Source organism: Mustela lutreola, chromosome 9 (assembly GCF_030435805.1).
Source record: "Mustela lutreola isolate mMusLut2 chromosome 9, mMusLut2.pri, whole genome shotgun sequence".
Taxonomy (NCBI): Eukaryota; Metazoa; Chordata; class Mammalia; order Carnivora; family Mustelidae; genus Mustela; species Mustela lutreola.
In genome coordinates this window covers 122,015,524-122,027,962 of record NC_081298.1, presented here as the reverse complement: position 1 = coordinate 122,027,962, position 12,439 = coordinate 122,015,524, and the positions used below count along the sequence as shown (strand labels likewise).

Below are 12,439 nucleotides of genomic sequence, written 5' to 3'. Positions count from 1 at the left end.
GCCTTGTCAAAACAATATCAGAGTTGAAGGTGGGTTATGGAATCATGAAGATTCATTATGCACTTTTTTTAAAGATTTATTTTTTTATTTATTTCACAGACAGAGATCACAAGTAGGCAGAGAGGCAGGCGGGGGTCAGGGGGGTGGGGAGCAGGCTCACTGCTGAGCAGACAGCCCGATGCAAGGTTCGATCCCAGGACCCTGAGATCATGACCTGAGCCAAAGGCAGAGGCTTTAACCCACTGAGCTACCCAGGTGCCCCTGAGCCACCGTTTTTGCCTTCAGATGCCCAAGATGAAAAGCAACAGTTACTCCCATGGTTTAAGAACCTAACCATCTGGGCACTTGGGTGGGTCAGTTGGTTGAGTGTCTCTTGATTTGGGCTCGTGTCCTGATCTGAGAGTCATGGGATCAAGCCCCACATTGGGCTCCATGCTCAGTGGGAAACCGACTTGAGGTTTCTCTCTCTCTCTCCCCCTCACTGCCCCTCCTCACTGCTTGCGCACACGCTCTCCCTAAATAAATAAAAATAAAATCTTTTGTTTTTTAAAAAAGGACATGACCTTCCACCATTTTGAAAAAACTGCAAAAGCTCCAGAATTCCCATACAGTACAAAGGTTGGGGGAGGAAAAACGGACCCTGGGCTTTTTAGCCAACCTAAAAGGCTTAAAGCAGGTTATACTCAATGTAGACAAGGAACTATATTTGCCCTTTCTTATATCTAAGTGTTCTGGAACAATGCACACCTGTTAAAATCAATGAACTTTCATGCCTCACCTGTTACATGGGGGAAAGTGGGCATTCGTCTTTTCCTCTTAAAAATGTTAAAATGAACTTTGCAACTTTAAAAAACATGCTGCTTTAAAATGAAAATATTATATACCTAATGTCACTTATCATGTATTATGAAAAAGAGATAAAGCGATGTATAAACTCCCAAGGGGTTGACAAATTTTGACAACGAAAGTTTTGAGGGTCCAAACAGGCTGGGAAAAGCTGCTGCAGGTGGTGGGGTGCTGAGAGATTTTGTTTGTTGGCTCAGTCAGTTTTGGCGGAGTGACACAGTCAGCCGCGGGAAGCTCTGTGCGTGTGGTTTCTCTTCCATAAAGCCAGGGCTATGTTCTACGCTCTAGGCTGGAAAAAGTTGGTAGGAGACCAGCCAGCATACCATAAATAGATGAAGTCCTAGTGAGGACAGTAATACTCAAGTGGGATTGCTGTGTTTGAGAGATGTTTATGAGAAGAAAAAACACTGAAAGGAACTTTGTGGCCAAATATGTTGATAACTAGATCTACCTCCAAGATCTAGAGTATAGGCTAATGCTGTCCAATAGAATTTTCTATGATGATGGAAATATCCAAGATCTGCTCTGTCCAGTGTGATAGCCTCTAGCCACATGTGATACTTGAAATGTCCACAGTGCGAGTAAGGAACTGAATTTTAAATTGTATGTAATTTTGGTTAATTTAAATTTGAATGGCCCCACGTGGCCAGTGGATACCGGACTGGGTAGCACAGGTCTAGACAATTAATTTGAGCGGCAAGGTGAACATCTCCGTATAGATTTTATAAGCACTTCAAATGGCATAGTTCAATTTCAGCCTCCGACCACACACTTCTGCTTAATGTTTCCTATGTTGTTCAAAATGCCATCATCTTGTCAGTCACCCAGGGTTAAAATTGAAAAGTCATTTATTCATTTCACAAACACCCAGGGAGCACTTACTAAATGTCAGGGAACATTTTTCACGGAACTAGAACAATCATAAAATTTGTACAGAATCACAAAAGATCCCAAAGTGCCAAAACAATCTTGGGGGAGGAAAACAACACATCTGGAGGGGTCACAATCCCAGATTTCAAGGTATACTACTACAAATCTATAACAATCAAAATAGTATGGTACTGGCACAAAAACAGGCACACAGATCAATGGAACAGAATAGAAAGTCAGAAATAAACCCATGATGATATGGTCAATTAATCTTTGACAAAGGAGGAAATATGTGATGGGAAAAAGTCTCTTCAACAAATGGTGTTGAGAACACTGACTAGCTACATGCAAAAGGATGAGATTGGACCATTTTCTTACAAAATACACAAAAATAAACTCAAAACAGGTAAAGGACCTCTATGTGTGACCTGAAACCATAAAAATCCTGGAAGAGAGCACAGGGAGTAAGATCTCTGACATTGGCCACAGTAACATATTTCTAGATATGTCTCCTGAGGTAAGGGAAAGCAAAGCAGAAATAAACTGTTAGGACTACACCAAAACAAAAAGCTTCTGCACAGCACAGGAAGCAACCAACAAAACCAAACAACAACTTACTGAGTGGGAGAAGATATTTGCTAATTACATATCCGATAAAGGGTTACTATCCAATAGAGAGAGAGAAATTACACAATTCAACACCCCCAAAACCAAGTAATCCAATTAGAAATGGGCCGAAGAGAGGTGCCTGGGTGGCTCAGTCAGCGAAGTGTCCGACTCTCTATTTCAGCTCAGGTCGTGATCTCAGAATCATGAGATCAAACCCCACGTTGGGCTCCACACTCAGGGCTGAGTCTCCTTGAGATTCTCTCCCTCGCCTTCTGCCCCTCCCCCACACTCGTGTTCTCTCTCTCTCTCTAAAATAAATAAGTAAAATAGTTTTAAAAATTTAAAATAGAATTATATTATCCAGTAATTGCATTATTGGATATTTACCCAGAAACGTTGAAAACACTAATTCAAAAGGATATAGTACCACTATGTATATAGCAGCATTATTTTTTTAAAAGATTTTATTTATTCAATTGACAGAGAGAGAATGGATGAGTGAGGTGGAGGGACAGAGGGAGGGAGAGAAGCAGGCTCCCCCTGAGCAGGGAGCCTGACACGGGGCTTGATCCAGGACCCCAGATTCATAATCTGAGCCGAAGGCAGACACTTAACCAACTAAGCCACCCAGGTGTCCCCAGAGTAGCATTATTTACAGTAGCTAAATTATGGAAGGACTCCAAGTGTCCACTGATAGATGAATAAATAAAGAATATGTGATACACACACACACACACACACACAATGGAATATTGTTCAGTCATAAAAATGAATGAAATCTTGAAAAAAATGAACGAAACCTTGTCATTTGCAACATCGTGCATGGATCTAGAGAATATAACGCGAGGTGAAATAAGCTGGTCAGAGGAAGACAAATTCCTCGTGATTTCACTCACATGCGGAATTTAAGAAACAAAACAAATAAACAAAGGAAAAACAAAGAGAGAAATCAAAAGAGAGACTCAAGTACAGAGAACAAACATGGTTCCCAGAGGTGGGGGGTGGGGGATGGGTGCACGGGATTAAGAGTACACTAATCTGGATAAGCACTGAGTGATGTATGGAATTGTTACTATATTGTACACCTGCAACTAATATAACACTGTATGTTAACAATACGGCAATTAAAATTTTAAAATAATAAAATAATATAAAAATTTCCTTTCTTAAAAAAAAAAGTGACGGGGCACCTGGGTGGCTCAGTGGGATAAAGCCTCTGCCTTCACCTCAGGGCATGATCCCAGGGTCAGGGGATCAAGCCCTGCATGGGTCTCTCTGCTCAGCAGCAAGCATGATTCCTCCTCTATCTCTGCCTGCCTCTCTGCCTGCTTGTGATCTCTGTCAAATAAATAAATAAAATCGTAAAAAAAAAAACCAAACCTAAGACATCTTTTTTTTTTTTTTTCTTTTTTAAGATTTATTTATATTTGAGAGAGAGAGAGCGTGGAGCAGGGGGAGGGGAGGGAGAAAGGAGGAAGGGAGAGAGCCAGACTCCCTGCTGAGCACTAGGCAGGACACAGGGCTTGATCTCACAATCCTGAGATTATGACCTGAGCCTAAATCAAGAGTCAGACCAACTGAGCCACCCAGGAGCCCCCTGACATCTTCCTATTGCATATAGAATGAATATATATATATATATATATATATATATATGTATATATACATACATATATTTATGTATGTATGAACTCTTCAGCCTGGCATTGAAAGCCCTCTACAATGTCACCTCTGTCAATTTTCCAGATTTTTTCTCTCACTGACCTCCCTATACTTCTACATTCCAACCACATAGGTGTCCTCTCTTCAAACATATCCAGCACTATTCAGTTTCCCCTGCTTTCCCCCAATCCATTCCTTCCAACTGGAAAGTCGTCCCTACTGTCTTCCATCCACCCTATCCATGTCCAAAGCCCTTCCCTTCTTCTGAAGCACAATTCAATCCTGAGCTCCCCCAGAGGCATTTTCTAGATCCCCCTACTTCAAAAGACTGCTTCCAACCTCTTCAGCAATATTTATACGTCTACTAACTCTTATCAATTTCTCTTTCATTATGTATATATCCATCTGTCTCCCCAGGTTTGCCTAGAGTTCCTAGAGGGTGGGGTTGGGGTTTTATTTTTCCTCAATGTCTAGTGCGCCACCATACATAATAGGAGCTCAAGGTTTGCTGAAATAAACTGAAAGGAACAGGACTGAGCATGATTGACACTTCTAGGAAGACATCCATAGGCACTGTCTCAACTCCCCTCTTCCCCCACCCAGTTCCTCCCCTGGCCCAAGAGGTAGGCATTTCCAGTGCTTCAGAGGCAGGGACGGGGAGCAGTGGATTTCCAGGGAAGGTTGCATCACATACCTCTGAGGCTCTCTTGGCTGCCACCTGCTCCCTGCTCTGTCTTCCAGAGAAGAGCAGCCAAAGCCTCCAAAGGAATAAACCAAGTAGTAGTAGAAGGCTGACACATGACGGAGGAGGTATGGCCAGCCGCCAAATCGGTGCCATTTCTCAACCCCCTGCCTCTCTCAGCCAAACAATATTACCCCTCAAGGCTGTGACTCCATATGACAGCACAATGGTCATTGCAATGTCAACCTGACAGGGCCCAGCCAATGTGCGAGCTGCTTGGGTCTCTTCTCTGAGATGTGTCCATCAGAGGCCCCTTCCTGCAGCTGCCCATGGGCTCTGCCTTGGCAGCCAATGCTCAGGGAAGACCTCCTTTAGCATTCTACTAGGATTGGGTTGGCCAAGTTGGCACAGAGAGTATGAAGGGAAGATTTCAAAGGAGCAGCCCCTCCAAAGGGCTTATCTTGTCCTATAAGCATCTTCTCTGGAACCTTTCACTCCCTAGAGGTCCAGGTCTGCTGTCCTATGTTCCCAACCACAAATTAGAATACTGAGGCAAGTACATTTAGGAAAGCTAGGCTATCGTAAGTACAGATACTCTCAGGAAATGTGATTATACATGGTTTCCTAACTCCAAAGATTGACACATTTCTTAGTTGCTATAGTATTGAAACAGAGATGAGATGTCACTTAGGGAAATTAAATGATCTTAGAGGAACACTCAGCTCTAAAATCCATAGTCTCATTTTCTAGAAGATTTATTATGTCATTACACCCAGAGCTAACTGGATTCTCTATGGTTAATTCCCTGTAAACAACATTTACAAAGAATCAACTTGTGCTATACTATAAAACTGGCCAGGTTTTTTTTTTTTTCTTGTAGGAATGCTAATTGGAAGATCAATTCAATTAAATAGCTATTGAATAGCAGGCACTGTTTTTGAAAAAGACAATGATGGTATCTCACCTCACAGAATTTTCAACCCACTGGGGAAGCCAAAGTAATATTCTCAGGAAGCGCATCATCAAGGAAGTGGTTAAAAAACACATATGTCCATATTATGAAAGACTTTGCAGTCATATAAAGATTATAAAGAATGATACTTGATAGGCTGAGCACAACTTCCATGGCACGTTACTAGTATATGCCAGCCTGATGTTCTAAGGTTAAGGGTCGAGGTACAGTTTTGGTTCTTAGAACACGTGTGTACAATTTGACAAACACTTATAAAAAGGATTTTATTTATTTATTGACAGAGTGAGAGAGAGAGGAATCTCTAAGCGGGGCAGGGGCAAAGGGAGAGGGAGAAGCAGGCTTCCCACTGAGCAGAGAGCCAGACACAGGGCTTAATCCCAGGACCCCAGGATGGTGACCTGACTCAAAGTCAGATGCTTAAGGAACTGAGCCACCCAGGTGCCCCACTTTTTTCTCTATGTGTTTAAAAATGTATTCTTTCAGGGTATCTGGGTGGCTCAGTGCATTAAGCCTCTGCCTTCAGTTCAGGTCATGATCTCAGGGTCCGGGGATCGAGCCCCGCATTGGGCTCTCTGCTCAGCAGGAAGCATGCTTCCCCCTCTATCTCTGCCTGTCTCTCTGCCTGCTTATGATCTCTGTCTGTGAAATAAATAAATAAAATCTTAAAAAAAAAACCAAAAAACACCTTGGACATCTTTTTTTTTTTTCTTTTTAAGATTTATTTATATTTGAGAGAGAGAGAGCGTGGAGCAGGGGGAGGGGAGGGAGAAAGGAGGAAGGGAGAGAGCCAGACTCCCTGCTGAGCGCAAGGCAGGTCACAGGGCTTGATCTCATAATCCTGAGATTATGACCTGAGCCTAAATCAAGAGTCACAGACCAACTGAGCCACCCAGGAGCCCCCTGACATCTTCTCATTGCATATAGAATGAATATATATATATATATATATATATGTATATATACATACATATATTTATGTATGTATGAACTCTTCAGCCTGGCATTGAAAGCCCTCTACAATGTCACCTCTGTCAATTTTCCAGATTTTTTCTCTCACTGACCTCCCTATACTTCTACATTCCAACCACATAGGTGTCCTCTCTTCAAACATATCCAGCACTATTCAGTTTCCCCTGCTTTCCCCCAATCCATTCCTTCCAACTGGAAAGTCGTCCCTACTGTCTTCCATCCACCCTATCCATGTCCAAAGCCCTTCCCTTCTTCTGAAGCACAATTCAATCCTGAGCTCCCCCAGAGGCATTTTCTAGATCCCCCTACTTCAAAAGACTGCTTCCAACCTCTTCAGCAATATTTATACGTCTACTAACTCTTATCAATTTCTCTTTCATTATGTATATATCCATCTGTCTCCCCAGGTTTGCCTAGAGTTCCTAGAGGGTGGGGTTGGGGTTTTATTTTTCCTCAATGTCTAGTGCGCCACCATACATAATAGGAGCTCAAGGTTTGCTGAAATAAACTGAAAGGAACAGGACTGAGCATGATTGACACTTCTAGGAAGACATCCATAGGCACTGTCTCAACTCCCCTCTTCCCCCACCCAGTTCCTCCCCTGGCCCAAGAGGTAGGCATTTCCAGTGCTTCAGAGGCAGGGACGGGGAGCAGTGGATTTCCAGGGAAGGTTGCATCACATACCTCTGAGGCTCTCTTGGCTGCCACCTGCTCCCTGCTCTGTCTTCCAGAGAAGAGCAGCCAAAGCCTCCAAAGGAATAAACCAAGTAGTAGTAGAAGGCTGACACATGACGGAGGAGGTATGGCCAGCCGCCAAATCGGTGCCATTTCTCAACCCCCTGCCTCTCTCAGCCAAACAATATTACCCCTCAAGGCTGTGACTCCATATGACAGCACAATGGTCATTGCAATGTCAACCTGACAGGGCCCAGCCAATGTGCGAGCTGCTTGGGTCTCTTCTCTGAGATGTGTCCATCAGAGGCCCCTTCCTGCAGCTGCCCATGGGCTCTGCCTTGGCAGCCAATGCTCAGGGAAGACCTCCTTTAGCATTCTACTAGGATTGGGTTGGCCAAGTTGGCACAGAGAGTATGAAGGGAAGATTTCAAAGGAGCAGCCCCTCCAAAGGGCTTATCTTGTCCTATAAGCATCTTCTCTGGAACCTTTCACTCCCTAGAGGTCCAGGTCTGCTGTCCTATGTTCCCAACCACAAATTAGAATACTGAGGCAAGTACATTTAGGAAAGCTAGGCTATCGTAAGTACAGATACTCTCAGGAAATGTGATTATACATGGTTTCCTAACTCCAAAGATTGACACATTTCTTAGTTGCTATAGTATTGAAACAGAGATGAGATGTCACTTAGGGAAATTAAATGATCTTAGAGGAACACTCAGCTCTAAAATCCATAGTCTCATTTTCTAGAAGATTTATTATGTCATTACACCCAGAGCTAACTGGATTCTCTATGGTTAATTCCCTGTAAACAACATTTACAAAGAATCAACTTGTGCTATACTATAAAACTGGCCAGGTTTTTTTTTTTTTCTTGTAGGAATGCTAATTGGAAGATCAATTCAATTAAATAGCTATTGAATAGCAGGCACTGTTTTTGAAAAAGACAATGATGGTATCTCACCTCACAGAATTTTCAACCCACTGGGGAAGCCAAAGTAATATTCTCAGGAAGCGCATCATCAAGGAAGTGGTTAAAAAACACATATGTCCATATTATGAAAGACTTTGCAGTCATATAAAGATTATAAAGAATGATACTTGATAGGCTGAGCACAACTTCCATGGCACGTTACTAGTATATGCCAGCCTGATGTTCTAAGGTTAAGGGTCGAGGTACAGTTTTGGTTCTTAGAACACGTGTGTACAATTTGACAAACACTTATAAAAAGGATTTTATTTATTTATTGACAGAGTGAGAGAGAGAGGAATCTCTAAGCGGGGCAGGGGCAAAGGGAGAGGGAGAAGCAGGCTTCCCACTGAGCAGAGAGCCAGACACAGGGCTTAATCCCAGGACCCCAGGATGGTGACCTGACTCAAAGTCAGATGCTTAAGGAACTGAGCCACCCAGGTGCCCCACTTTTTTCTCTATGTGTTTAAAAATGTATTCTTTCAGGGTATCTGGGTGGCTCAGTGCATTAAGCCTCTGCCTTCAGTTCAGGTCATGATCTCAGGGTCCGGGGATCGAGCCCCGCACCAAGCTCCCTGCTCACTGGGGAGCCTGCTTCCCCCCCCCTCTCCCTGCCTCTCTGCCTACTTGCGATCTCTTTCAAATAAAGAAATAAAATCTTTTTAAAAAATATATTCCTTGTGTCTTGAATATTCACTCACCATTATGTTTGAGTTTTGTGATCTCTGTCAAATAAATAAATAAAATATTTTTTAAAAATGATGATATGGATATATTTATACTGAAAAGTGTTCTTATTTTTCAGTGAAGAGAAGCAAGTTACAAACAGCATGGCAAGGATGGTCCTATTTTTGTATAAGTATATTTACACACTTACACATGCATAAAAAAGCCTAGAGGGACATTCTCCAAAATTTGTCTAAGTGGCTTTTTGGAAGAAGGGTGGGTTTTTTTGTTTTTTGTTTTAAACAGATTTTATTTATTTATTTGACAGAGAGATCACAGGTATGCAGGGAGGCAGGCAGAGAGAGAGAGGAGGAAGCAGGCTCCCTGTGGAGCAGAGAGCCAGATGCGGGATTCTATCCCGGGACCCTGAGATCATGACCTGAGCCAAAGGCAGAGCCTTTAACCCACTCAGCCATCCAGGCACCCCATTCTAAGGATATGTTTTTAAAATGGGAAACTGGGTGTTTTGTTTTCATAACACTACAAAAAAAAAAAAAAGCATTTGTATCTGAGATTTATTCTTTTCCTTGGCACAGTCAAGGTCGAATTTAAGGAATATAAGCGATCCCTTAGATCTTTTAGTCTCCTGAAAACACTGGGGCTCAGTGAGCCCACTGAGCCACCCAGACGCCCCTAGAAGAAGGTTATTATGGATGCTTTTCTCCTTTTGATTTCTGTATTTTCCAAAGTGTTTACAATAAAAATATTGCTACTATAATTATAATTTTCTTTAAAAACATAGATCTTTTTCAAAGATCACAGGTTAACATTCCCTACTATATCCCCTATCCCTGGAATAGGACCAGGCACGTGATAGGTACATAATGAATGAATGAGTAAAAGAATCTGGCTCAATTCATGGATATGGTTGAAATTTGTACTGTAAAGTGAAATAAACCGCGGACGTAGAGTCACCAGGCGAGGGTTCGAGTCCTGGCTCCTGCTTTAGCCACGTGGCTGTGATTACAATGCTTTAATCATTAAGTTTCAGCTTCTTTATCTGAGATGGGGGGAATAACCTACATCCTACATCCCTTATGAACCCATTATGAGAAATGATATTATAAATGAAATAGTTTGTAAAGTACAGAGTCCTACATGTGTATTAGGTATGATGACGGCACAGTGGAAGCTGGAAGAGGCATCTCACATCAAGGAGGGTTCTAGACAATGTGGGTTTCATCGGAGAGGACTTCTCAGAAGATGCAAGATGTCAAAGGAGACAACGAATGTGGAAAGTATGCCAAAAAAGTAGAGCTGTGACCAATGAACACCATTTGGAAGGGAAGACAAAGGTACGCACTGGAAGGAGCATGGACCCCGTGGCTCAGGGGGAAGGGCTTCCTTTGAGTTCTGAGTGCAGGTAAGAAAGCATGGCAGCTGTTTGGTCAAGTCAGGAAGCTTCCTGGAAGAGGTGATCTGAATAATGGATGAGACCACATCTCTCCAGCGCAACCCTTCAGGGCCCTGACGGTGCCCTGTGGATGGTGGGCAGGAGTTAGGTGAGAAAACCGAGGAACCACAAATGCAAAACTGCTTTCTTTCTTGGGCCACAAAGCACAGCTGAACTAATATTCAGATGTCCCAGTGCCCTCTCCAGACCAAAATGCAAAGTATATCCAAATTGATAATTATTTCTATGATTATTTTCAGTGCTTGTACTGATAATGTCTTGCTAAAGCATTATCAGTGCTTCAGTAGTGAAATTATAATTAGTAAAATTATAATTACAAATATAATCAATTATAATTAGTGAAAACTAGTGAAATTATCATTTCATTATATTGCAGAGAATATCTGTATTTTTTCTGCAGTGAATTCAGCATAGTGACCTTGCAAGGATATACCTTAAAGACTTTTGTATGGTGAGGGTGACTATAACATCAACAATGAACCTGAAACAAGGGACAAATGAGTATCTGTCTGGTGACTGGTGGCCTGGCCTGTCTTTTTCATATATTCATGGGGAGAACTGAGCACTTCCTTGGAAACACTGACCAGTGACCCAGTAACACAAGAACTTGCCCAGCTGGCTTTCTGGGAGTCCAACAAAGCTTTCCACCCTCCAGCCTTGAGGTTTGTTTGGTTGTATTTTGTTGTTGTTTTGTTTTGTTTTTAGATTTTATTTATTTATTTGTCAGACAGAGATCACAAGTAGGTAGCGGTAGGGGGCAGCAGGCTCTCTGCTGAGGAGAGAGCCTGATACAGAACTCAATCCCAGGAGCCTAAGATCATGACCTGAGCCAAAGGCAGAGGCTTAACCCACCGAGCCACCCAGGCATCCCAGCCTTGAGTTTTCTAATTTCTGGAACCCTTCCCCCTCTGAGTCCCTCAGCACAGAGAACACCCTTTCATTCCCCATACCTGGATGAAGTTCCCTTCGTATTCGAAGAAAAGCAGTGGCCACGTGATGCGGATGATGGAAGGAAGAGCTTCCTCAGAGGGGTCTGGAGAAACAGAGAGAGAATGAGCCAGAGCAGCATCCCCAGGAAGGCCTTGCTCTAACTGCCACCCCAGGTTCCATCCCCAAGGCTGGACCCTCACCGGCAGGGTCTGCCCCACGGTGCTATGCGCCAGGGCCTGGATGTGGGCCGTCTTCTCCTTCACCTGCTCCACCAGCGCCTGCGCCTCCGTGAGGTTGTCTAGGAGAGGGGAGGGCGCCAGAGATGAAAGCTGTTCTTCCTGTTCCCTGTGGTCCTGTCAGGACACGCGCCCCTCTCCCTCCCTCGGAGCAGGTGGTTTGAGACCCAGAAAAATGGCAGCTCCCCTGAATCACTCCCCTGCCTCCCTCTGCTCACCCCACCGCTCCTGCCTTCCCTCTCACCATCCAGGGTGAAAATGAAGACCACGGTGCCGATTTCTGTGAGGGATGGCAAGATGCACGTCAGGAGGTCCTCTTGGGAGAAGGAGAACTGGGGACCCTGGGCACGAGAAGATGGGGGGCCCCTCCCATGAAAAACTCCCACCCACAGGCCTGGGGACCACAGAGGGCCTCACAGGACCTCTCACGCAGCGTGTTTGTACACAGATGGAAGAACCGAGGTTCAACGAGGTCAAGTGTTTTGCTCAAGATGATGCAGCAAGTTGAGGGAAGAGCCCTGGACTAGAGCCAGCTTTAGAGGGAGAATCCAGAGCCTTCTGCCCTCTCTGTGCTTCCCCAAAGCCTCCCAACCTCTAACCCATATTCCCTTCCCTGGACTGTCTGCCTGCTCTCCTCCCCAACCTGTCCCCAGCGCCCCTCACCTCCCACTCCCTGCACACCTGTCACCTTCACAACCTGCCCCATGTCCCGTCATCCCCCCACCTAGTGGAGGAGCTCAGTCCTCTGGTTAAACATGTCACTGTGATCAGCAGTGAGAAAGCCGCGGACATCTCGGTAGTCTGGAACGTTTAAGGACAGGGAGAAAGGTGTCATGGGCTTTATAGGAAAGACTGAATCTAGGCTTGGGGGAACGTTCAT

General features: G+C 43.9%; 1 pseudogene; it reads right to left on the bottom strand.

The window, feature by feature from the left end:
- The window catches only part of LOC131840578 (glucokinase regulatory protein-like), an 18,295-nt pseudogene extending 5,856 nt beyond the window's left edge, over positions 1–12,439 (bottom strand).